The sequence below is a fragment of the Tympanuchus pallidicinctus genome, unplaced genomic scaffold, assembly GCF_026119805.1.
Source record: "Tympanuchus pallidicinctus isolate F22 unplaced genomic scaffold, pur_lepc_1.0 scaffold14, whole genome shotgun sequence".
Lineage (NCBI taxonomy): Eukaryota > Metazoa > Chordata > Aves > Galliformes > Phasianidae > Tympanuchus > Tympanuchus pallidicinctus.
Genome location: NW_026294659.1, coordinates 11,164,512 through 11,191,258, shown reverse-complemented (window position 1 = coordinate 11,191,258; position 26,747 = coordinate 11,164,512). Strand labels below are relative to the sequence as shown.

The 26,747-nt window shown below is 38.9% G+C and overlaps 1 long non-coding RNA gene across 2 annotated transcripts in view; it reads left to right on the top strand.

Annotated features, from left to right (window-relative positions):
• LOC128076507 (uncharacterized) overlaps nucleotides 1-26,747 on the top strand; it is a 52,303-nt gene that overhangs the window by 17,574 nt on the left and 7,982 nt on the right. The window contains exon 2 of one of the 2 annotated variants that reach the window (XR_008204401.1): nucleotides 18,877-18,937. This is a non-coding gene — a long non-coding RNA (uncharacterized LOC128076507). Of the gene's footprint in view, nucleotides 1-18,876; nucleotides 19,708-26,747 lie in introns of those variants that run through there. The other variant, XR_008204402.1, reaches the window with a different exon arrangement.

The window sequence follows — 26,747 nt, the reverse complement described above, 5'->3', positions numbered from 1 at the left end:
CTAAAAGTTGAAACCAAAAATAGAGTGGAAGTATAAAATCTCAGGCATTATTTTGACAGGGGTGAGGTCTGGATACAAGAGTATTCAGACCTCTGAAAGCAGAAAAACAGAAAAGAATGAAGGGTGCTACAGGTACAATTCTGTAGAATTTATGTGTTTAAAAGCAGTAAAAATTTGATATTTTCATGGGGAAAAAAAAAATAGTGTCTTTCAGAGCTATGTGTTTGAATTCATAAAATTCATTGTATGTATTGTGAAAAATAGGATAACAATGTATATTAAGACTGCTATTCCAAAATTGTTTTCTTTTTTGTGTTCCCTGATACATGCTAAAAATATGTTCCATATCTTAACATCTGCATTGTTGAAAAAATGGCATGTCTTTTTTTTTTTGTTTTCAGCTGTGTTGTTCTCGCATTACATTTTGTTCCATGCTCTCTCTTCATTCGGAATATGAAGTCGTTTTCTTTTTGTTCCTTTGTAGACATAATCAACTTAGCCCCACAATTGCACTATGCACCACTTGGAAGAGGTTGTTTCTTTTGTTCTTCCTTAGAAAACAAAACAAAACAAAACACATTGTATGTTCTGAATATGGAGTTACTTGCTTGTGGAACTGTCTCCTGATTGTCAGAGAGGAGCAGTAGGTAGAGTAAAGGGAGCTAAGCGAATCCCATTAAAAAAAAACCAAAAAACTACATGAGGTTGAAGAAGGCATTCTTAGCATGCTGTTGTATGTTAGTACATGTAATCATCAGTGCACCAGTGTATCCCATTGACTTCAGTTGGAGCGTTAGAAGCATGGGTGAGGCCATGCCCTTGGCAGGCTTCTGAGCACCATGCAGCAGAAGGTGAGTGAGTGAAGATGGGCTGTAGTCTGATGCATGTGTCACGTAGAGGAAGCAAAAGAGGCAAGAAATAGGGTCAGACTTGCTGTAACCACAAGAAAGTGAAAAGTTAAGATGGATTAACAATGAGGCCAAGATGACTGGTGAGGGGTCAAGTAGGTGAGGGACAGTTTGGGGAGGTCATTAGCTGTTGGATGTTGCTGCTTTCCAGTACACTGACTGTAACATCAGATTCCTTGATTCCTCTTTCTCACCTAGTTGGTGCACTGGAAAAGATCTACCCCACAAACTATTTTTACTTGATTGTCTGAAGAAATAGGGCTGAATGCTAATGGCTCTGACTCTCAGCTGTGCAGTTGTCAATAGGTTGCCACAAAAATTAATTTGACTGCCTTGTTTGATTATTTTCTTTCCTTGAAAACTGAAGAAATTTTGCAGGTACAGAATGCACTTCAAAAACAAAAATAAAAACAAAAACGTTAAGGGGTCAGAACTAGGCAACCAGCACTGAGAAATGCTAAAATTGAGGTTGCAGCTCTGCTTTCTTGGAAGTATGTGTTAGTGCAAAATCTTCTATTAAATGGTAAGTTTTGTTGTTTTCCCAGAATAAACATGCATGTGGTAAAATGATGGTGTTTATGGTATGAGTAGGAGACACGTAGGAGATGAGATTATCACAGATATTCCTGTGCTGGTTTGCTTGGACAAAACCGTCAAAGTCATTTAGCTGTCCCAGGCAACCCTCTTCTCTCAGAGGTTCCTGCTGGCTGCCCCCATCTGCAGCTCCCGTCCTGTGGGCAGTGTCAACAACAGCCTCTGGGCCTTAAGTATGTTTGGTGCCATCCCTTAGAAAACTACTGGAGATAGGGATTTCCCTAATTTATACTCTTTTTGTAAGCTAGCAGCATGGGATGGTTCCTGGCTTTGCACAAGCTTCCTATGTGTTTCAGAGGAAGTGCTGGGCTATGTGGACAGCCTTCATTTATCTAATGGTGCATGTACTGTGCTTTGGGAACACCTCATCTCTAAATTTTTTCTTGTCACAAGAGCAAGAAGGTGTGAATGATATAGGGCATTGGGCAAGGACAAAGGAGGGTCTCATGGCTAAGACATCAGGTGGTACAAAAGAGAATTGAGTTCTGTCACTGCTGCCTGTGCCACTGTTTTCTTTTATGAAGCTATTATTTCCTTGGCCAACTGCTAAAATGCTGGCTTATGTCTTATTTTTCGGATTTCCAAATCAACTCCAGCAGTCACATGGTCCTTCAAAGCTGGTTTTAGATGATGAGCAGTAAGAAATTCAATGTCAGTCACAGCCCTTACTAAACAGTAATAGGCAGTGAAACTGAACTATTGAATAGATGACATGAGAGTGGAAAAATCAGACAGCTTGAGGTCTGGAATGGTTCAGTGTTTGAATTGCTCCCCTCCAAGCACCTCTCTCCCCCTCCCCCCCAATAAATATATGTATATTCTTCAAAGAGCAATGCGCTTAAATAGAAGTGTTTGTAACAAAAAAGACAATAGATACGTCAGTTAATCTATAGTTCTTTTCTATATTAAGATACTTCTAAATGGTAGTAAAGGCTCAATTTAGCTGAGCACTTAGGAAGGCATCTAGCTGCATATTTGAATTGAGGCCAGGATTGATAAATTTGGATACTGTGTGATAATACAGTCTAACATGAACGTTGAATCCACAGTGGTTAATGCGTATATCCCAAACATGACCGTGTCTTGCTTCTACTGAGATTTGTTTTTTGATTCTTTTAAAGCTAATTTATTTGTGATACTGGGTAAGAGACAGTTTACACATTCCCAGAAAAAAAAGAAAAAAAAAAAAAAAGACACAAAGGATTTATTTATTTTTAAAAGAATGAATTTATAATCAAAGGATATTCTCTAATTTCCCCAAATACCTGAGATATGTCACAGAACTCAAAGTTTGTTTTGGTTCCTTTGACACTTTTTTGTTCAGTGTTTATTAGATCATTGGCTGTTTGCATGCAAGATCCATTTGCAGTAGGCTGGAGAGAGTCTTCTGAGACCTCAGAAACCTGCAAAGGAAAGAATTCCTTTGAGTAGACTAGCACCAAAACAATACTCATTTTTAACTTATGGGGAAACATTGAAATTGTGTTTGAAGTGTCACTGTAATGAGGTCTTTACCTCGTTACAAAAAGGGAAGACTATTTGGCAGTTTCAAAACAAAACGCAGAGATTTTAAAGATAAGATGTTCATAACTTCCAAAAGACAGTAAACCTTAGGGCAGTTATCCTCTACAAAGAGGGGATAAAATTGAAAAAACAAAAAAGTTTTGAAATTTGTGAAATAGGTAAGCCTGAGCTATCCTAAAGAGAAACAAAGCAATAAGACACATCGCTTTCTCATGACTTTCCAGTGGAAAAATATTGACTTCCTTTTTTTTATTTTGTCATTGAATTCGTATGAAGGTTTTTAAAGTTATTTCATTGTGGCTTGGCTAAAGCATGTGTTCCTTAGATTATGGACTAAATTATAATTTCAAAAATTAATTTTAATCTCAGTGGCCTCGTTCCCTCTAAGTCTCTTGTATAAATCAAATGAAGACTCAGCAAAATGCTGTGCTTTTTTGCATGGCGATGGTGACTTCTAGAATACAGTGTCTCTAGGATATGAGAGAACAACCAAAGTGTGTACATTCAAAACAAAATAGCTTTTATAGCAAAGAAGAATATATTTGATTATTTCAGTATAAAACATAAATGGGCTTGTTAGTAGACTGACAAAGTCAATGTATTCAGGAAGTTCTTGGTGAGCTACAGTTGAGTTTTGTTCTGTAATCTCATGAAACTTAGCAAAGAAAGTAGTACTTGGTTTTCGTGGTACTTTGAACAACATATTAAAAATACAGTTTGAATTATAATTTCGTAAATGTATTACTGTTGGCTTGAGGAAAAACAAAAAAATGAAGTGGTCTGCATTTTGTTTATGATTTGTGATTTTCAGCTGAAAGATTCTTTGTGAAAATCCTTCCATAAATTGAGCATAATTGTTGATAAAATAGTAATTTACTGTACAGTGATAGAGCACTTTACTACTCTGATAGAACAACACAGATTTTGAGGCTTTCTGGAGATGAAATTACCACTTCTTTTCTGTGTTCCTGCTGTTCATTTGGTGATCATAGCTAAATCACAGGAAACAGTAGCTTCACATTTTCCTCTTTTCTTTAAAATGAAAGCTTAACTAAGTAAATTTTAAGATTACTTTTAAATACATGTCTCTGCTAGGCATAATACCAATATGACATAGTATATATATTTTTGTCTTTCCTTTTTGTAGCAGTTATTATAGAAGTAATTATATCACCATAATGTCTTTACTTCTCCAAATCTAGACCTCTTTTTCTGTTGTTGTTCTCTGCATCCATGAATGCTTAACTCCTTGCATTAAAAACAAACAAACAAACAAAACAACAACAACAAAAAAACAAGTAAAAAAATCCTCATTGAGGATATGATCCAATACTCCCATATATCCCATCTCATGGGGGTATATTTCTCTACTGTTTAACCCCAGCTGTCTGGTAATTGTAGAAAAATTGTATGTTTATGGATAGCTGATGCATGGTTTAGCTAGGATATGCTTTAGCCCAGTCTATTTAAAACATTAGGCATGGAATAGTAATCTGTACACCTTCCTCTCCTTCTGGAATAATCTTTTTATAAAAATCATTTTTCACTGTTGTTTTCTTTTGTAAGATTTCAAACTCAGAAAAACCTAGGTAGCTGCTGCTGACTTAGTGAATAACCTCATCACTTATTCATTAGATTTTTTTAACCATCTTTTACTAATTATATTATACCGTGAGTATTTATGAGTACATATATATGTCTCATTTTCCAAATATAATTTAATGTTTTATATACACACATATATCTCATGTTTATCTACAAATATCTACATATACATGCACAAATAATAAATAATATAATAAATAAATAATCCCCTTTTTATATTTGGAGAGGGGGAGATACGCACATATAGGAAACATATAGGAGGTGTATATATACTTACCCAGTAGTTGTATATGTAAATGTAAATTACATTTACATTACATTAAATTACATTTAAGTAAATGTAAGTATATATATATATATATACTTGTCCTGTGGTTGATTCCATCTATTGTCACTGTAACAAAATGCTTCTCTCACAGTAGGTGATCTGTAAATGTGCTTGTCATGCATACATATTAACTCCTGTGGAACTACCCCTGCACAGAACCTAGTGAGAGAATATTGCTGGGTGATTCATACCAACAAATAAGAAGTGGGGATAAAATTTTGACATAGATACCAATGACAAAAGCCATATTGTCTCTAGTGGGATGAGAATGTAGGTGGAGAGAGGATGAGCGATAATACATTAATATATTCATCTACTGTTGCCTACAAGTGTACTTTTTTCTGCCTCGCTAATATTGACCTTCTGTACTATACTATTCAGCTTATGAAAACTAATTCAATTAGTATCAAAGCATAGGTAAAGCATGTCTCAAAGCATACTACTGCTCTTGTTGTAATTATTGTGTCAAATTAAGTTGCTGTTAGAAAGACATTCAACTGAATTGATCTCCATTTGCTTAAGTGGTTGTGTGTGTTTGTTGTCGTATGGGAAAAAAAAAATCTCTGCAGTTGTAGATTCTACAGTAAAGTAGTGATCAAAAAGATAGTCTACTGAAAGCTGAGATGCTTAATGCTGTTACAGGATGAAGAGAAATGAAATAAAATGATGAGTCTAAGGCTGTGTGACTTGAACTTCTTCGTCAGAAGAGGGATAGCCAACAGGGACAGGGAGGTGATTGTCCCTCTCTACTCTGCCCCTGTGAGGCCCCATCTGGAGTACGGTGTCCAGGTCTGAAGCCCCCAGTGAAGAAAGACGGAGCTGTTGGAGAGGGTCCAGTGGAGAGCCACAAAGATGATCAGGGGACTGGAGCACTCCCCTACAAAGACAGGCTGAGAGAGCTGGGCTTGTTCAGCCTGGAGAAAAGAAGGCTGTGGGGTGACCTTATTACAGCCTTTCAGTACATAAAGGGAGCCTACAAACAGGAGGGGAGTCAACTCTTTTCAAGGGTACATAATGGCAGGACAAGGGGAAATAGTTTTAAGTTGAGTGAGGGAAGATTTAGGTTGGATGTCAGGGGGAAGTTCTTTACTGTGAGAGTGATGAGGTGCTGGCACAGGCTGCCCAGAGAGGTTGTGGATGCCCCATCCCTGGAGGTGTTCAAGGCCAGGTTGGATGGGGCCCTGGGCAGCCTGGTCTAGTATTAAATGGGGAGGTTGGTGGCCCTGCATGTGGCAGGGGGGTTGGAGATTCATGATCCTTGAGGTCCCTTCCAACCCTGGCCATTCTGTGATTCTGTGAACTTCTGATGTGCTTTCTTCTGCAAAGAATTGGATATGTAAGTCATGCTAGTATGGCTGTTTATGCCTGTAGAGTTGAGAAGTGATGAACATGATTATGATCAGTCATATGTAGCACAGTCATCAAATGCTGTGCATATCTGCTTTTTTATGGGCTATGTGAGTGCTTAGATGTCAACGTTAAAAAGTATGACTAAGGTCTTGCAGAACCTATGTTGTTTGTGATGCCAAAGCTCATCTAGTCAAGTGTAGAAGGTATAGCTGATATTCCTGTACATGTTTCAGTAAAGAGTGGGATAGATTTGAAGTGTGAATGTTCAGTGAATAATAGCAGAGTGTTGCAAAGCTACTCATTGTTTTTTATCAAAGGACAGACTGGTGCATTGCTCTGTGGAAAATAATAAAGGCATAAGATAGATGTTGATATTCCAGATGATAGTGTTTGTGACATGAGAGTATTGCATACAGTAGTTACAATTGAAATACAATTTATTCAGACCACATGTATTAATTTTGTTTTGAAAATGTACGGCTGAATACTTGATAGTTTAGATAGATAATTTTACTAAGAGTTGCCAAGAAGAAGTTGACAGTTTGGAACAAGGATTGCTGTGGTTGCTATGTGCAAAAGCCTAGAACAAGCCAGCGGGAAATAATACCAGGGTGGGAAAGTATTGCTATGGTTACCGAGTATTTTCTTTAAAGGAGAGGTGGATAGCGCAGCAAGAATCGCTGAAACTTAGGTAATACTCTATTATATAGAAAGCAAAAAGAATGAAAGATAATAATTGTCTTGTGGTCTTAATGGCATTTTGTTAGTTTCCAGCAAAGAGGGATTTAATTACCATAGGAATAATTTGTGGAAGCTTTGTTATGAGAATACCCTTAGCTTTTATTTTTTTAAAAGTGGAATGCCAGCACAATATCTTGCATATTTTGGCTTCATCTCTTTGTTTTTAAAACAAAACGGCTTTTTTCTTTTGGTGGAGTTGATTGAGAGTTTTTTTAAAAAGAATAAAAGTGTAATTATACCAAAATAATTCATGTAAACTCTTGTCAGCTTTTCAGTATAATATAACTGCATTTTGCAAAACTACATGTAATACAAAGTGACTGCAAAATACAGTAAGAATTGTAATACATAATAAAAATCTGCTTGAAGGAATGCTGTGAATATGAACTCTAAAATTCATCTAGCAAGCACCCTTTTTTTTTATTATAGATACCCTATAGAACTTAATTGCAATCAGCTCTCTGCGCTTTATCCTGAAAAGAAAGTTGCAGAAAACCACAACAAAGCTCAGAGTTCCCATTTTGATCTTGGAGAAGACCCTCTCCTTTCCTTCTGATTTATCAAAAGAGGTACAGTCTGATGCATTTGGACTGCGTGCACTGAACTGTGCCCAGTACACTCTGCCTCATCATCCAGATCTCAGCCTCAGAGGGTGGTCTGGTTTAACTGCATTTGTAGGCCCACCACCTCAGTTCACTTGAATCTGTCTGATGGGATTGCAGATATAAGACGAAACTCATGAGCTACACAAAGGGACTGAAGGTTTGCACCTGACTCCGTTTAACGTGTCAGTTTAGTTCCTCGTCCATGCTGAAGGCATGGAGCAGAAGTGATCACTGTAGGAGGTAAAGGATGGAAAGAGTGAGGGACAGACTACCTCTGCTCACAGGAGCTTGCTCTCTGTTGGAGCACAAGTCCATCACACCACACAAATTGACCATGTCACAACTTTACCTTGGGCACATTTCATTGAAGGTAAGAAGAGGGAGGATTTAAATTGCCACATAAAAAATGTTCAGCTATTTTTGATTGTTTTCCATAGTTTTAGTGCTCTTTTGCCTGTGCTGTGAGATAGGGATATGAAATTTGGAGGTGGGTAGCTGAACGTGGAAATCATCTGCAGCATTTAGTAATGCAGACCCGGGCTATTACAACTGTGAACAAAGAACCTTTTTAAAATCATCTTACAGCTTTTCTAGAAAATTCCGGACTTGTATGCAGGGAACACAGAAGGTGCAGTGTGAAGTACACAGCACAGATAGCGTGCTTCAGATGGATGCTGTATACTGGAGCTGGAGTTTGTCTGTGTAAGGACAGTGAGATAAGGACTCTCAGGAGTCCGGGAGAAAGACCTGATATGGAGGAGATGAAGTAAATGCAAGTATTATGATGGGATCAACTGAGGAGATGAGGTAGGGTCCCTTGGGTAGGTAAATGAAAGATGTAAACAAGAAGGTCCAAGAAGGGGATGGGAACTGGGATTTAGAAACCTGCGGGACTAGAGATGTAATAGAATGAGTAACTGAAGAAGGTAGGATAATGTAGCAGTGGTGAGGTTCAGTCCTTGGAAGCTTAGGAGTAAATGAAGAACAATTATTCTAAGGCAAAAATTGAAAGAAAAGATAAAGTGTGAAAGCAGAAACATCAAGATTGAGGTAATGAATCAAAAGTTGTGTGCAAGTCAACTGTAGTTTTGTGCAACAGAAGAGCTAAAGATTTCTGAGCATGGACTGCTGTCTCTTGTTATTTGCCACCTGCTTTTTGTAGCTGACCCAGTGTCGAAATGATGGCTTAAATGGAAGGGATCACCTTACTGCTGTAGTTAGTCCGTGCTGTGATCAGGCCAACTTTCCTATGAAAATATTCTATATTTTTTTCCTATGGCTTTAAAAATTTACTGAATAAAAGTAGGTTGAAAAATAATGTGATAAATTGGGTGCTAAAAAATTACCCACAGTCAGAATTTTGGCAGTGCTAACTTAGTTCATTGTAGTTCTGATTATGTATCTGTGGCAGAGAATCTAGTTACATATTCATATAATATTTATTCCGCAAGACTTCTTCCTTTACTCACTGAATCAGGTGGATTTGTAAGGAGATGAATCAAATTTGACAGCCACAGACCTCGAAAGATAAGCAGTGAACGAGGGAAGTTCGCAAAGAAAGGATGGCTTAAGAGAAGGGCAACAGAATGCTGCCCAGGAGAGCTGGTTGCTATTCCTGCTTCTGCCACAGAGGTCTGAGAGACATCCTCAGCACTACTGAAAAGCTGGTTTCCCTATTTGTTTATGCCCTGTTTTGAGAGTATCTGACTGTGCTTGGTTATTGGTAGTGCTCAGCAGTCTTTTCCCTTCTGAGGTCACCAGCTGCTGCATTTTGAAGGTCTCTGACTCCTGGCTGGAGACAGCTTGCTCAGAGATGATTACCCCTGAGCTGAGAGCCTTTGCAGGGACTTGCTGTGAGGAGAGCTGAGGTGTTTTTGAATCAGCTGCTGAACCGATGCAACTTACAGTTTTAGCCTGCTAACATCACTTAGTATTGTTTCTTATTTTCTTTGCCATAGGTTACATGTAAGCACCACTCACTGTGGCTATCTAAGCCTTAATCTCTTTACACCACAATTCCCAAGGTATGAAATGAAGGTCATTCCTCTTCCTAGTTTTTCTTTTAATAGGAAGATGGTGTTTACTAGTATTATGGATGTCATTTTCACACTGCACCAACAGTGGCTACAAGCCTATGAAAAGGTTTGCTTCTCAGAGTTGGAGCGAAATAGGATACAGCAGTTCTATGGCCATGTAGTGAATAGCAGCGTAAAAAAAAATATCATTTTGCTTGTTGAACAAAAAGCTAATGATCTTGTGTATCGAATGGGATGGATCTGTAAAAGAAGAAGCTCCAGGTTTTGAACCATACCTGAAGACTTTATCTTGCTATATGCAAACATAAAGGTGAACTTAAGGTTGCGTGAATGTCCTTTAGCTTAGTCTCATATGCCTTTTGAGTGCTCAGCTTCGCACTAAGGCAGTTTTCTGCACATCATGCATTTTTAGATGTACCAGTATTTTACAGACTTGTATGCCTATTATCTCATGATTTATTCCATAAAAACATAAACAAACAAAAAAAACAGGAACATGAATTCCAGGATAATTTTTACCTGCTATAGATTGTTTTAAAATGCTCTAAAATGTTAGCGCCTGGCAAATCCATGTGTACCTCCATCTTGATAGCAACCTGAAAGACAAATATAGAAAGTAATTGAGGTAATCTCTGTAAAAATTGTGGCCTTCAATCTTATTGTTGTTGTGCAATAAACATTACATTTGAAGAGTAGCATAAGCAAGTTTTACATTCCATAGGACTGAAAACTCCTTTGCATTCTCCTTGCCCTGTTCTTGTTCTACACCCTTGCTTAAAAGCTGGCTTTCATTCAGTTTGCTAAGGTTCCTCCCTTTCTTTTGTTTTCCTCTGATTCTTAAATTAAACAGGACTTGATTTAGCTAGTGACATGCTATTGAAAAAGTTCGGCTTCTAGCCATGAAAACTGTGAGCAAACTATTTGAATTTTAATTAATGCCTCACATTCGTAGAGGGTAAGCTTTCGAATTAAGTTGTTGAAACTTTTCAGAGGCAAAAATTAATGGCAATTTCTCCATGACCAGAGAACTTCAAGTATTAATTTATTTCTTTAAAAAATATTTTTATATATTATGTAACATGCTTTTGTTGTTGTTGTTATATAAATATATTTTTAGATACAACACCAATAAAAGCAATTATAATTCTTGTGCAGAATAGCCATAAGCTAGGTAAAGCAAGCGTAGAGACAGAGGTGGTTGACTTCTGGTCATCAGTCTCTGTTCATGCTTGTAAGTTTTTGATGTTAATAATCCTGGTGAGCTAAAACTGAGGAAGAAACAGATGAGGAACCCTAAAATCTACCTTTTCCTGTTCTCCTATTGGGAAGTACTGCAAACTTTTTCATTTTGAATATTATCATTGCTTGAGATTCTATAACAAAATACTAGTATGGTAAGAAATACTAAGCAGATGTTCCTTCAGACACATAGGGCACAAATAGTCTTCCTGTTTTTATATACAGCAAACAAACACTGACTTGCATAGGAACAATTGAGACATGAGAAAGATATCTTTGTCCTATTTCTTTTGTGTGGTTACCTACAACAAAATGAAATTACTAGCAGGCAAGTGACATAATAGCCATTAAGCCCCAAAGAAGGCTTTAAGGATATCCATTCATGCCACAATCGCAAAACTAGTACCATGTATCACATAGAAGATCAAAATGGCAAAAGCCTGGAACTCAGCGTGTCATGATAACACTGCAAAAGAAACGACAGTAGTCAGTGACACCATGTTCCTTGATTGACCTTCTTGAGAAAGTGGAACAAATGCCAGTGTACTCATCTTGCTTCTAGCACCTGAGTAGTCAGTTCAGAACTCCGACATCCCTGTGTCTGTCTGAGCTAAATGGTCAAGTCTGTCTTTTTATTTTAGGCCTGTTGGTCTGGAGCTGCTCTTTATTGTTTTAAAAATTGTGTTAACGGTAAAGCGTGTTACCCAAAAAAGCAGTATTTGATCCCCTTTCTTATGTTTAATTAGAAACGTCATAAATATAGGTAACGAATAAAAAACAGAGTTGAACATTTGGAGGACACTGAGTAAGATGAGAGGAAAATGCAAGCACTGGCAGCATAATTATTTTTGTTGGACAGATTCTATAGAATCTTATTAGTAGTATGAGCTGCAGTTGTAGGATCCTGTAATGTTTTGGCTGATTTTCTTGCCATGGGAGTATTTGAGGGATTCTCAGTGAACTCCGTGCTACAGGAGAAGACACGAGGTTGCCTTGTTTGTTTCTCTGTTTATGTGGTAGTCAGATGGCCTACATATACCCCTTTTCCATGTTAAATTATAGTGCCTAGTTTATTGATCCCGCTTTGGTACAGGAGATGTATACACTCGAGTGAACACAGAGCCTGTGTTGTCCTTTATGATGGAGAGAATTACTGCAGTAAGGAGAAAAGGAGGAAGTTGTTTGGAGATTGGAGCACGAAGCTTGAATGTGCTAAATTCTTCTCCCTGTCACTCTTGGCTTCTGTCTTCTGTGGTCTATTTTGTTCTTGTTTCACAACACAAAATGTTGCTTTACACACGCTTATCACACAATGTATTTAAGTATGGGCATGAACAAGAGTCATATTTGTCATTTGTGGTGTTTAGGATGGGATTGAGTTTTGTAAATGGAATTGTCTAGCTTTTTCGAGGTGCTGTAGCACCCACATGAGGCATGCAGATCTGGTGCAGAGCTTGAGCCTTTTGGAAGTTAGAGGATTGCCTGCAGGAAGCCAGGTGGACACACAGGGTATTTCAGACAGTAACACAGACCTGTACTGAGGCAACAGAATTGCAACCAGAATGTCTGAAGAAAATTTATTGTTATAATTTTTCTGTCAGTGCAGTTCTTTGTTTTATAACTAGCTTGCCCATTTGGCAGTAGATTGTTTGATAATGAGGCCCAAAAGAAAACATTTTCTACTTCCTTTAACTTCATATGGCAATTTGACACTTCAGAGACTGCAACATGATGCTGCAAGTTCATCAGACTCAGAGTTGCTGCTTCTATTCTGTTTAAAAGCACCACAAAACTATCCTAAAAATGCATACCCTAACAAATTTGTTACTTTTAAGTATATGCAAGTTTTACTTTTTTTCTTTTTTTCCTGAGTTCTTCTAGGCCAGCACTCCCAAAATCTTAAAAACTGTGATTGTCAGACAGCGTCAAGATTATAAAAATGAACTGTCACGAAAATCTTACCTTCTCTACTCTAAGAAATAGCTCTGGTATTTGAAAAGAAGGAAAGAGTACTGAACCTAGGATTTCCTGTCAAGGAGGGAAAGTGAGCCCTATTTCATGAAGTCTAGCCTGATGGCTAAAAGGAAAAAATAATGATGTTAATGAAAGCAGTGTGCACCTTAGTCAAAATACACAGCTTGTTATAACTTCTTGGGAAACCTGTGCACCTGAAAGACTTATGTGGAGAAGTGCAAAGTCCTGCACCTGGAGAAGAACAACCCAAGGCGCCAGTACACATTGAGGTCTTACTGACTGGAAAGCAGCTTTTTCAGAACAGGGACTGGATCTGGGGGGTCCTGGTAGACTTGAATGAAAGCCAACAGTGCCCTTTTGCTGCCAAGAAAGCTGATACTATCTTGGGCTGCGTTAAGAGGATTGCTGCCAGCAGGTGGAGGGAGGTGATCCTACTCTGTATTGATGAGACCACCCCTGGAGTGCTTGGTCCAGTTCTGGGCTCCTCCATACAAGAAAGACTGTGGCAAAGGTCCACAGCGATCAGTAATGGAGCACTTTGAATGGGAAGAAGGCTGAAAGAGCTGAAACTCTTCAGTTTGGCAAAGTGGAGGCTTGGGGAGATCTCATCCATGTCTATGAAGACCTGAAGGGAGGATATGAGGAGGAAGGAGCGAGGCTCTTTTCAGTGGTGCCCAATGCCAGGACAAGAGATAGTGGACACAAAATGGGACCTTCTGTTTGACCATCAGAAAGCACTTCTGTGCTCTGCAGGTAACAGAGCACTTGTACAGACTTCCTAGAGAGGCTGTGGAATCTCCTCCTTGGAGCTCTTCAAAAGCTGCTTGAATGTGGTTCTGGGCACCTTGCTGTGGGTATCTCTGCTGGAGCAGGGGGTGGGCCAGATGGACCCAGATGTTCCTTCCAACTTCAACCCAGGATTCTGGTTTTGTTGTTGAGGTGAGACACCTCCTTCACCATATTTTTTTTTATTATAAAGATGGTAGGAACTACCATTCTGCTGTCCTTTACTGTTTACTGTTTATTTAGCCCTTGAAATTTTCTCTGAATTTTTTTTGTAATTTATAACACTGAGTTATGTATTAGTGTATGAAAGTTTTATTTAAGAGCGTTAAATAATTGTTGTATTGTGCCTCTGTAATATTCAAAGGCCTCTGACTAGTTTCTGTGCTTATGCTACATTTCATAGTCTGTGTGATTCACAGGCTCACTTTCTCATATTGACAACAGTTAGTATGTCAGCGCAACAGCAGAAGATAAGTCTACTCAACTTACAGGCTCTTAGAAATTATGAGATAGTTGGAGGTAATCAATGGGATCATAGAATGGTTTGAGTTGGAAGGGACCATTAAAGATCATCCAGTCCAACCCCCCTGCAATGAACAGGTTCACCTACAGCTACATCAGGTTGCTCAAAGCCCAGTCCAGCCTGACCTTGAACGTCTCCAGGGATGGGGCATCCACTACCTCTCGGGGCAGCCTGTGCCACTGCCTTACCACCCTTATCAAAAAGCACTTTTTCCTTATATCAAGTTTAAAATTCAGATACCAAAACTTTCTAGATAAAGTGATGTATATTGTCTGATGTGACTTTAAGGCATACTGTGATCAGATGGAGTGTTCTTTGGTTGTTGGACAGTTCTTTTCCGTCTGATTTCTTTAACCTCTTCTTTTGCATTTGATTATAGATCAAAGTAATGGTAAGGTAATAATTCTGTTTATTCTTGTTTAGAGCCATAATGTAGTTCTGAGACAGTCATGCATACTGACCAATGTATCAGTTTGATAAATATTATTGTATCAAAGTGCACATAAATACTACTTCTGTCTCTTCTCATCCAGCTTTCATTGATTGTCTGAGCACCAAAATCCCGCTTAACTTCCTTATTTGGAATTCTTGTCCCCATCATGGACATTAAACTGAGAAAAGCTTTTTGCTTTGCTTTTTCTCTTTTTTTTTTTTTTAAACCTATCTCCACATAGAAGCAGTAGTAATCTTTCTCTTCTGATAATGTTTTCTCTAAAATTATTTTTTTGATTCTGTTTGATTTCCAAAACACCTGTGGCTAGATATTGACTCAGTAGTCTGAATTCCCTGGTGGAGGTTGCTAGTTTGGTGGACAGACAGACTCATCATGTTCACATCGACAGAAAATTCTTCCTGTGTATTGATTCAAGATGGTTATTTTGAAGAAGACAAACTTTGAATCATTTTCATAAGCATTTTATGATTTTTTGACCTCTATTTCCTTCCACAAGTTATCAAGCCATTAATGATCATTAGCACTGAAGTAACTGATTACTTACAGTGAAACTGCTCACTATAAGCTGAGCTGTATAAATTATATCTAACAGACAAGTCAGACAAGTGTGGGGTTTTTTTCTTTTTTTTTTTTTTTGTAGTTCAGTTCTTGCCACAGTTCCTTGGGGACTGCAAACTAAAAATATATTTAACTGTACAGATTGTTCTAATTGCTGAAGACTGTTTCCTTATTCCTGTAAGGACTTGCTGTGGGAGCAGCTCTCAGTTGACCAAAGGACAAATTTTTGGCACAGCAGAAATCTAATACTCGATCAGAAGAGCATCTTTTTCAAGTAGATGCTGTTGGTATTAAAAAAGGCCCTTTTGATGATTAGAATTATGAAAGTAACACTCAGGGAAGTACTTACCAAGGCTCTGCAAGAAAGCTGACTAATTTAAAATAAAAATATTAAGAGTTTACTAGTGACCAGTGTCTGTTCCTGCAAAACTACACCTGCTGTTACTATTCCACCCGCTATGTTCTATCTTGGGGACATGTTTTTGTGTGCCACTACAATAGGCTTGCTGCCATGTATCCAGTAAACTTACTGCAGTGAGAGACTTGAGATTTGATTTCAATCCAATTCCATAAGACAGTAGAAAACCTAAAAAGAGAATGGGACCTGTGTACTGAAAGATATTTTTTATGGATTTTGCTCAACACTGTAGAATGGCATCACTGGTAAAGTTACTTAGGCATGCAATTTCTTGATTTCTTTGTTTTAAGAAATAAATTTGGTTCAAGTGAAATAGAAGTTGATTGATGCTAGTGTACCTGTTTTCAGTAAGCCTTAAAAAGTTTGAAAATATATATTATAAATAATCTCTTTGCAGGCACAGTATGTGCTTTTCATGCAGCATATGATCCATACACAGATGTACTTTGCTATTCTAACCTAAGTTCCTTTAAAAACTTTGTTCTGAGCCTGAGTTTGTAAATTATTCTGGGGTAAATTTGAATCAGTGGATCACATTGTTTCCCTAGCCCTGCAGTAATTACCTGTGCATCACAGTTGTTTTGTTTTGTTTGGGGAATGCTAAAACTGGTTTCTCTCTGCAGAACTATTTAATATTGTGCTACCCATTAGTGTAGAGCAAGGAAGTTTTTTGTTGGACATGGGACTGTTAAGCAGGAGATGAAGCGCTGTTCTTAGCTCACTCTACAAGCCTTCCTCTGTGAACTGGAGCAAATCATTTGGTCTTCTTAAGGCTTTATGTTTGGCAGCTGTACGCAGAAGAAAAGTTCTGCAAGTGCTCTCTAACGAGGTCTTTTAATTCATGAGTGTGTTGTTGTGATGCTTTGGGATCCTGAAAAGGAAGGTCCCAAATAAAGGCAAAGGACATACTGCTGCATTCGTCCTTTTCATGATTGGAAAGTGCAGATTCGAGAAGCCTGTTGAAGTCCTGTTTCCTCCACCCTTTAATAGATCCATCATCAAATATAAACACATTTGTTTTCCTTCTGGCTCATTTTCAGCTTTCATGTGTTACTCCTGTGGAAAATCTCCTAACATAGGTCCTTTGGCTTCTGTTAATTACTGTTTTGTGCAATTTAAGAAAAGTGAAGAATAATAAAGAGTCACAAAGTAGTTGGAGGAACTGTGCAGTAGAAGGGATAGCTTTTGGACAATTTGTGGAATAGTTGGTGCCTTTTAATAGTAGAGTGGCCCCTCTGCTCATGAATTATTCATTTTAATGCTTTTGTTATAATGGCGACAGTGTTCAGTCTTGGAGGCTGTTCTGGATAGCCTTCCTCTGCTGAAATACTGCACAGCAGCAGCTACCATTTGTTTCATAAAATATTGCCTTTATGTCAGTAACGTATTGAGAAAATATATTTTCACAATCAGAAAAGTGAGAAAAGGAAAAGAAAATAACCAAACAACCAAGAAGGTATGTTTTTCTGAAAGGCTCAGTTAGTAAACTTTTCTGGAGCCATTCGGGGAAATTATTTAGGATAAATATTTTTGCTGATTGTTGTATTTATTAATGCAGACTATACAATAACAACACATTAGGGAACTTGCTCTATATAGCGCTGTGCAATAAAAGGCAGATTAAAAACAATTGTACATCATTGTACATAAACATATTATGTTTTTAAACTTTAAACTAATGTTTAAAAATCTCCTTGAAACATTTTTTTTTTTTTTTTAAGATGAAACATAACATAACCCACATAACCCACACAGAAAATATATATGAGTCATATGCATACAGAAATAAAAGTTTCTTTGTGGTATCTAGTATCAGTCTTTCATTAAAGCGCGGACTTTCCTAAACAGAAATTCCAGTGCAAATGGTTCGGGGTTCTCACCTCCCTGTCCCCCACCTCCCTGCCCTTTTCTTATGCTGACTTCAGCCAGTGTGTCTGGCAGGGTTAGGGACGGTCCCTGTGCAGAGTGGGGAATTTGGGGCTGGGGACTTTGGTACTGGTTTCAGTGGGCACAAGTATGCGCAAGCACAGCGCACGTTCTCTCTATAACGTATTTTAAAAAGTAGTGTTTCCTCCTAAGCCATACATGTGCTCATAAAATGTCTTCAAGCAATAGATAAGTGTGTGTGTGTGTGTGTGTGTGTGTGTGTGTGGAGAGGGAGAACGGAAGCAGCGAGCAGATAGATGAACGATTAGGTCATTTGGATTAGGAATGAGGGTTTTTTATACTGAGCTCCCTTCTCATTCCTGGCTGATCAGATTCTCTGCACACATGCGGGGTTGAAACTGCGTCAGTAGAGAAAAGAAAACTCCATAGATGGATATAGTGGCAGAACTATAGGGAGTATCGAAGAGGGGAAAAGTTTGAATTGAAAGTATATGTGGTTTAGGGGAATCTGAATCATGCAGTGTTACTTTCGCTTCTTCTAGGCTTCTATTTCCTACGAACAAACCATCGGGGAGATAGAAGTTCTGATTTAGATAATGTCTTGCAGTCTTTGGAATAACACATTCTGCTGGAGGGGGAGTCCTGGCCGTGAAGGTTGTGCTCCAGGAACGTAGAGCCGTCCCCTCTGCCCACACCCACTGTAGTTCTGCTGTGGGTGTCACCCGGGGGCCTTTCCCCATGAAATGTCCCTGGGTTTGGGTGGGTGCACCGTGTAAAATGGGAGCACTGATAGGAACCCCTCCTTTTCCTTTTTCCTGTAGCTCTGCTCAGACCATTCTCTGTTAGCATGGTAGTGGTACAAAGTGTGTGGTCTTTCAGCTCTGACTAATGCATTTTGTGCTGTGTGACTGAAAATGCCTCATAGACTGCCAGGGCTGACTGAGGGCTGTGGAATGTGGTGCCTTTTCTCTGTTTCTCTGATTTTTTTATTTTTTTATTTTTTTCAGCAGAAGTGTGTAGGCAGCCTGTTGAGAAACCTCAAGATGCAGGGGAAATGCTTGCATGTTGTGGAATGTGGCTTCCCCTGGGAGACCCCCACTAGGCAGGCGGTGAATGAGCGGGGCTGGAGAATGAGAAAGGGAGGAGGCTGGAGGCAGAGAGAGATAGGAAAGAGTGAGAGAGGAGGAAGGAAGGAGGTGGAAGCGGAGGGGCCCATTTCCCTTTTTCTGAAGCAATGACAGCTGGTTCTGTCCAGACTCACATGACAAAGTGCTGTGGAGAGCAGTGCTTGAGCTTGAAGCTAGCCAGCACCGATGGTCAGCTGATCTTATTTTCCTTTTTTCCAGGCTTTGGTCAGGTGATCCATGGTGACTGGTCAGCCCACCAAGAGGGTACCTCAGCAGCCAGGTAAGAGATAAGCTGCATGCTTTTACATGCAACTGGAGGGCAGGGAGTTCAAACAGCCCAGCATTGCTTGAATAGTTTAGAAAAAAAAAAAGCTCCTGGTTTGCTTTAGTGTATAACACTATGATTGTTCTCAATGCCACTGTTTTTCCTATTCAATCTTCTTCTCCCTCTTTTTTTTTTTTTTTTTTTCTTTTTCCCCTTCAATCTGTCTTTAATTACAATCAGTACGAAAGCTTTTTTGGGAAAAAAAAAAGACCTATTGTGCATTGCTAAATATAGACTTGGGGATTGCATGAATGTTGCGTTCTGTTACTTTTTGAATAAAATAACTTTCCGTAATGCAAGTGTGTCAAACTCATATTTAGAGGGGAATTCCCAAATACTTAAACTATGAGTCATAAAAAGTTAAAGGACCAGTACAACAGCTTAGGATAAAAACTCTGCTCAGTCGTGGGAAGCTGCTTTCTTATGCGTTGGTAGTCTTAAAAAAAACAGAGATGTGCAAATGCTGGAGAAATACTAATTGCTGACCGGAACCCAAAACATATATAGTGTATAGAAGCTAAACAGATGACTGGGGGTAAGATTATTAGAATGCTCTCAGTTTCATGTGTGTTTTCTTTCATTGTTTCTATTTGCAAACCTTGCGAAAAGAAGCTTCTCGTGTCCTGAGGGCGCCTCAAAGGACTCCAACTCCCTAATTCCTTTGTATGATGTCTTAGAAAGAAAGGAAAAAAAAAGAAAGGAAAAGAAGAAAAACAAAAAACAAATGGTAATAAGTGTGCTTACTGCAAGTAAGTGAACAATTGGAAAATAAGAATACATGGCAGGTAGTACAGATCAAAGTGGTTTTCAGCTGATTGTATGCCTAACTACTGTGCCACATTCCCTTCTCTTTCAACATCTGTCATGCATTCTCTCTCACCTTTACTTCTCTTTATTGAAAGATCTCAGATGCTCTCTGAAATCTGGAACAACTTGTAATGAAAGACGCAGTTATGAGTTCTTAGGGCGAAAAAGGCAGCTGAGTGTTCCTAGCTCCCACCTGTAGCTCTGACAAACTCCTCGTGGTCTGAGCTTGAAGACTTTATTTTGATAAGGTGTTGCAGGAATTCATGTATTTTACTGGTGATCTTATCTATGATTCTGCAATATTTAAACAAAAACTGTTTGAAACATACTTTTTTTCCAGTCAGCATATGCAGTATCTCTTAAGATGCTGGTGCTGCACTCAGTAGGGATAAAGGTACATGACTTTGCAGTTATATTTCATTTCATGCTGTTTCTCTTTTCTCACTGTTAAAAATATAATGATAAGCTGGCTGTGCAGTATTGGCATTGCCTTACAACAGCAACCAGTGCTTGGATAAACTGAAGTTTCATCTGAGGGAAGGAGAACCTAGAAGAGAGTAGTGAGATAGGTGAAAGACTCTTTCTGTGGTCTTTACCCTAGTGGTCCTTAATCATTTGGAAGGTTAAGAAAACACCTTGTTTCAAGAGACCCAATTTGAGGATAATTACAAGAGGCAGATGAAGTATCAAACACATTGGTAGTGGTAATAGTGTATTTACAAAAGGATAATGAAGTGACATTGGCTTTTGTACTGCATCATGGTGCAGGGAGCATTCTGTCTCTGGCAAGTTAAGCTGCATCAGGCAACACAGACAAGGAAGAGGATGGTCATGTAACAGAGGAACTATGTTTTCATATAGGTAAGGTCATAGCAGCAATTGTGAGATAGTTCTAAAGGATTTGGGGACTTATTTTTCTCTTTTACAGGATGGAGGAAAGTAGAGGTTTCACAAGGTGAGGAAAGATGAGTGAAATTGAACAGTGCCAGGCTGGTTAGCACAGATTACCCTGTAAAGGCTGGTCTTTCTGCCAAGGGGGCAACAATGAGGAGCTCTCTCTTCAATGTACTCTTCTTACTGAGATCAGGGAGTTGCACAGGCTTGGCGTTTTGGAGAAATGAGGTATCAAGTCTATAAATGTCCCAAGCTCATCTATAACCATTCCACATGGGCTTCATCTAAAGTAAAGTGATCTTTTTATGAATAGATGCAAATTTTCTTATGTTTCATGGTGCTCTCCTTAGGGGAATTCCCAGCAGGTGGGCTTGTCTAAGGCTGCGTGCAGTAGAGGTACTATTGGTATATGTACATAAACAAGGCAGTCCATATCTTACATGTGTGCACTGCTGTAGCAACAGGAGAGAGGAGAGGAGCTGGAATAGGTAAATGTGAAACTATTTCAGAGAGTACTGTGTGTTTTTTTCATCTAGCTAAAACTGGATATTCACTGTAGACTGTGTTGTTGTTATTTATGTTTCTTTCTTTTTTTTTTTTTTTAATGTATGAATGTTCTTTAATTTATTAATTGTCAGTGAGAACTAGCATGTTTGACTTTTGGCCAAGTAGCCGATCTTGTTCAAATGCATTTCAGAGATAGGAAATATTTTTGAGTGTATTTCTAGCTTTTCATTTGTGTTTTTATTATATTTGCATTTGGAGAGTGAAGTTTGCTTGAAATATTTCAGGAGCAGTTTTTCAGTTTCCACTTATTGAAGTTAGAATATCTCTGTCAAAATAAATTCTGACTTGTGATCACTTTAGGTCACATTTATTTAACTCTAGTGTTGCCTAATGATCATGATTGCTCTGAATCTAGGTAGGAAAAAATTGTCTGCAAATGAGGAACTGGTTCTGTGTATATGGCATTATAAAGGATAACAGTAGTTTTCCTTAGAGTAGTGGAAGGAAAATCAAGAGTTTAATGGCTCTACTGAGTAAACTTGCAAGAAAATAACGTCTTAACACTATTAAATATAGAGACACTTTCATAAATAAATCAGCTTAAGAATGTCAAGGAAAAATTTGGGGGAAAGAATAGATAGATCACATTATTTTATCTTTAGAAGGTGTTTTACTGTACATTGACTCATAGTTTTGTTGTTGTTGTTGTTTTTTAAATTAATTTTAGACAATGAGGACTGAAGTTTTGGGGAGTTCTGTTACTTGATACAGGGTAGACTTTGCTGCTACTTAATTGAGTAGGTTCTTGATACGTGTTTGTCACGGCTTAATTTAACACCCAAGTGTCATAATTAAGTGGTATCCCACTTTTGTTTCAATGGACAATGCTGTAGCTGCTTTAAAACAAAACCCTACTCTTTTTTCCTACCTTCTCTTTCCGAGCAGACTTACAAGCACAAACATGACAAATCTGGAATAGGATTTTCCAGCTTTGAGGAGCTGAGGAGCTTAGACTTCTTTGCCATTATTCACACCCTTCTCTTAAGACTTCAGTTGCATATTAAAGCTCAGTCACGCGAAACAGTACTACCATTAGCTAAAATCTTGCTTGTATCTTTAAGCTCCTCTTAGACGTGTCATTCTGTAGCTTATCGCCTCGCTTGAATGTTCAGGCAGGCGCGGGGTTTGCTTCTTTAAGCCCCACGCCGTTGCTGCAAGCCGTACAGAGCGGCGCCCGGCTTCGCCTACCCGGCGGCCTTGTGTGGTAAAAGCGCGGCGCCCCCTCCCGGCCGCTCCCGCCGCTGCGGCTCCCCGCGGGCTGCGCGCTATGGCGGGCAGCCCGAGGCCCCAGCGACCCCTTATCTTCCTTCGGATGGAGCCGGGGTTGCTGAGGACAGCTCGGGCACGTCGAGCGTTTCGCTGGTTTCTCGCTTTCCGCCGGCGTTTCACGCCCGTTTCCTTTATGAGTGCGGTTTCCACTATGTAACACGCGGCAAATGAGCTGTGCACGCAGAAAATACTAAAGAGAACCCACCTCGATGAAAGCTGGCACCTGTTCTGAAACAGTGCAAAGAGCCCCTTGAGAAGTCCTCTTTATATTAGCTGCGATGTAGCATTACTATTAGCGAATGAAATTTAGCCTCAGCACGAAAGTATACTGTCAGAAATATCTGTTGTAACCTTCCCAGATCATACAGGACTATAACAAAATGTTATAAGTCCCTAAAGCTTCTCAAATAAAGTGTTTCATGTTAGCGTTTAATTTCAATACGTGTGAGTTATTTCCAAATCAATTTTGCCGTGCTTCTTAGCAGCTGAAGAAGAAAGAAAAAATCTTATGACTATATGCGCTGGTAGAAGTAATAAGCATCTGAAATAGTCATGAGCTCTCACACTTAATCACTGTTTATGAGGAATGATTATTCAGAAGTGAAAGTCCTGCCACAACATGCTTATATTCCAATTGAAAGCTGTCATTGCACTACGTGCTCTGAACTTCAGTTACATGGACAGAATATCCTGTAAGTTCATCATATTAAAGGTGTAAACAAGAAGCTGTACAGGGTGTTAAAATGCCCCTGTGCTTTTGGAGCACCCTAGGAGTAAAGTGGATATTCTGTAAAGTGCAATCATACGTGGAAGTGCTTGTGTGGGACTTGTTCCTGGCAGCTTCCCATCATTTCCACCTGCTGCCGCATGGAATGCTTTGACCAGTGACAGCAGATTGTGCTGTGCGGTACTGATGAGAAGGGTTGTTCTGAGCTTGAATGCAGAAGGTGCCATACTGAACATCATAAATATCCCGTGTTTTAAAATTACCGAAGACAGTGAAGCATGAAAAGACTTCGTAAGTGGTGCTAATGATGTGCAAATTCTTCAGCGTAATCATGACTTGCTACATGCTGATGGGAAGCAAAAGAAGAGAGATGAAAAAAAACAATGCTGCAATTTAAACAAAGCTAACTAGAGATTGATTTGATTTTGTCCTGCTTATTCAGATCATAGCTATTTTTACAGAGGACCACCTTTTCTGAGGAACTGATGTGTGTGTGCATGTGTATTTCTTTTAATAGTGTTACTGTTTGTCATTTATAACAGTATAATATAGGTGAGTCCCCAAATGATGACCTGCCACTAAGGTTGGTGATCATTTACATCTTAACAAGAGCAGTCAGAACGTCCACACTCACTTGTTTTCTCAAGTGCCACGTTCCAAGCTCTTCAGCATTAGCACATGTTTCTGAAGCTGTAATTTAGTTTGTTATTCAGTTAAAATTCATCCCAATCAAAACAACATACTATGACAAGATAATATAGTTTGTACTCTGCAGTGACACTGCCCAAGATGTTGTTTCCTAAGGATTTTATTTTTTTTTCCTTAAAATAAAGGCCTGTTTTTGTTGCAGATCTTCTGTTTTGTAATAATCGTATCTCAAGAGCCACTTTTTTTCATTTTTTCACTTTTTCCAAACATTTTCTCCTCATTTCTCTTATTAAATATCTGAGTGTGCATTGCATGATAGAAAAGTTGTAATCCTCTCAGCATCAGCATCTCATCTGTGATACAAATTCATTGCTTTTTTCCAAATAGGACTGCCCCCCACTTAAGAGCTACTGTTGCTGTCCAGAATAAGGTGTATGGTCTTGTCCTCTCCAAAGCTACAAGAAATTCAGTCATATTTAGAGGCCAGATCTAAAGTGTTGTAATATATCTTGCAAATAGGCAATGATAGTTTTAATTTTATTTTCATTTAGGTGTGCTTAAACTGTTCAGTTCATTTTGAGCAGTGGTTCAATGTCTTGTTGACTATATGTAATTTTATAGGAAATTTTATAGGACCGTGCATTTTTTTTCCCCAAAGAATATCGAAGGAGTTCATTAAATGTAAAGATCCTGTATGATGGATTTACTGAGTTCTGTTCTGAGAACTCTTAACATATAATGAAGTAATCATCCCCATAACCCAGCCTTTTCGCTTTCTCAGTGAAATTCCCTTCCTTTGAAGAAAAAGGAGCCATGGAGCTAAAGCTCTTACTGAACTTTTTTGCACAGTGGGCAGTGTCCATGCAAACCGTTGCACACAATGGAGGGGCATATATGCTGAAGCTGAATACGTTTGCCTTAACACAGGGCAGACCTCTCAGAGAGACTGATGTAAATGTTCCCCAAGAATACTGAGGTTGGACAGCCCCTTTTTCAGTTGTGCCAACGACAGAAAACCCCTATCCCAGACATACAGCTCCTGTGTTTTGCGGCTCCTTTTTTATCTGTTTGATGGAAAGATGGCTAAACGTGGGCACCAGAGCCTGGGAAGGACAGCTTGCCTGCTGCCAGCCCTGCCGTGGGGCGGCACGAAGGGGCAGCTGTGTGCAGCACAGCCCGAGTTTCCATCGCCTAATGCAGCGGGTTTTTCAAGCAGGGCGGATTTCAGGATGCTGGGTGTGTGGAGTGCGTGGGCAGCGGCTCTTAAATGGCAGTGGGTGGAGATTACAGCATTTCATCTGCTTTTCCTCTGACACCTTTTAAAGATACAGCCCACGATGTTGTTTAGGGGTTTGTGCCAATTGCTGCTAGAGTAATCTTGCATTCAATCTCACAATTTACAGCTCGCCTCGGTGTATAAATAGGAGTAAGTTCTGAACAGACCCTAAGTTTCTCCATGTTAACGTCAATTCCCATGCAAGGATGAAGCATTTCCCTGGTCAAATGCTTCTGATTTCATGTTAATTCCATACAAATTTATTTGAAAGTACTTTCTGGAAGCAGAGCCTTGTAAGTAGCATCTAAGGTTAAGAATTGTTCTTTTTAGCCTCGTCCAAGGTGGAGAGAGATGTCTGTCTTTCCCTATTGATTTTCTTAGCTCTTATTCTGTCTTGCCGCAGCTATGAATGTATTCTGTGTTCAGTATTTTTGCAAGCATTTGGCTCAGAAGTGGAGAACAGCTTGTTGTTGCTGGTGCCTACTTCCCCCTGAAGCACATAACATTTTTTTAATTTAAAGGAATAACAAGAATTTGCCTCTAACCAGTAGAAAACATTTTCCTATTTAAACTTCTCCTTTCATTCTGAAAATGCAAAATAATATTAATTGCCGGCTATTCATTCTTTTTGCTCTGTGAAAACCTCAGAAGTTGTTACAGATAGTGTACTTGTCAATTTATTCAGTGTTAGAACTCCCTGAGATTGAGAAAATACAGGCATACAGTGGCGTTATGGTATTCAGGTTATTTGTTTTCCCTTTTTCTTCAGATTAGTCTCAAGTAATGATGTCTAGTTAGTCAGCTACTGGGTGGACAGGCTGAACAGAGTCCAACTTTGTAAATGTTACAGAGTGTTATGACCAGTCTTGAGCAATAGTAGATGACAGTACAACGCTCAGTCAGAGAGGACGTCTGAACAATTCCAGTACGACTGTGCTATGTATTTTAGGGAGGACATAGGCATTTCTTGAGAACAGAAATGAATCTTGTAAATGCAAAAAGCTGCTGGGGAAACGCAGCTTTGTCTTTCCAAGGAAAACAAGAGCTGAAGCCTTAAGAGATGACTTCTCCTAATTAAGCACCTCAATATTTATAATGCCATACCTTGCCATTTTGAGATTTGTAGGCTTCCTGCTTCTTAAAAAATGTTATACTTTGTCTTCAGCCATTTTATTACCATTGCCTCATTCAGAAATTGAGTCCTGTTGTGGATCTTAAACTAGAAAAAGAGAAATGAAGCAGTTGAGGATTAATACTAACAAGACCGAATGAGTCAGTACCAAATCCTCTGATCTTGTAGGTGTTATTGTGGTTGATATGTGTTATACATATTGGCTCCTTGCTAATTTAAGCAGAAATTTTACCTCTTAAAATTATTTTAACTTTAATGGTAAACATAGGCACTTTGTCAACCCATAGTGATGTTCATCTCCTCATTATTTCCTAATATAATTACTTAACACAAGCATCTGGCATTTGGTAACTTGTACTGAAATAGTTTCTCTTAAATGTGTGTGTCACTAAGTTTTAAATGGGCTGCAGTGTGTTTGTTTCATGTAGTGGAGGAGGAGGAGGGG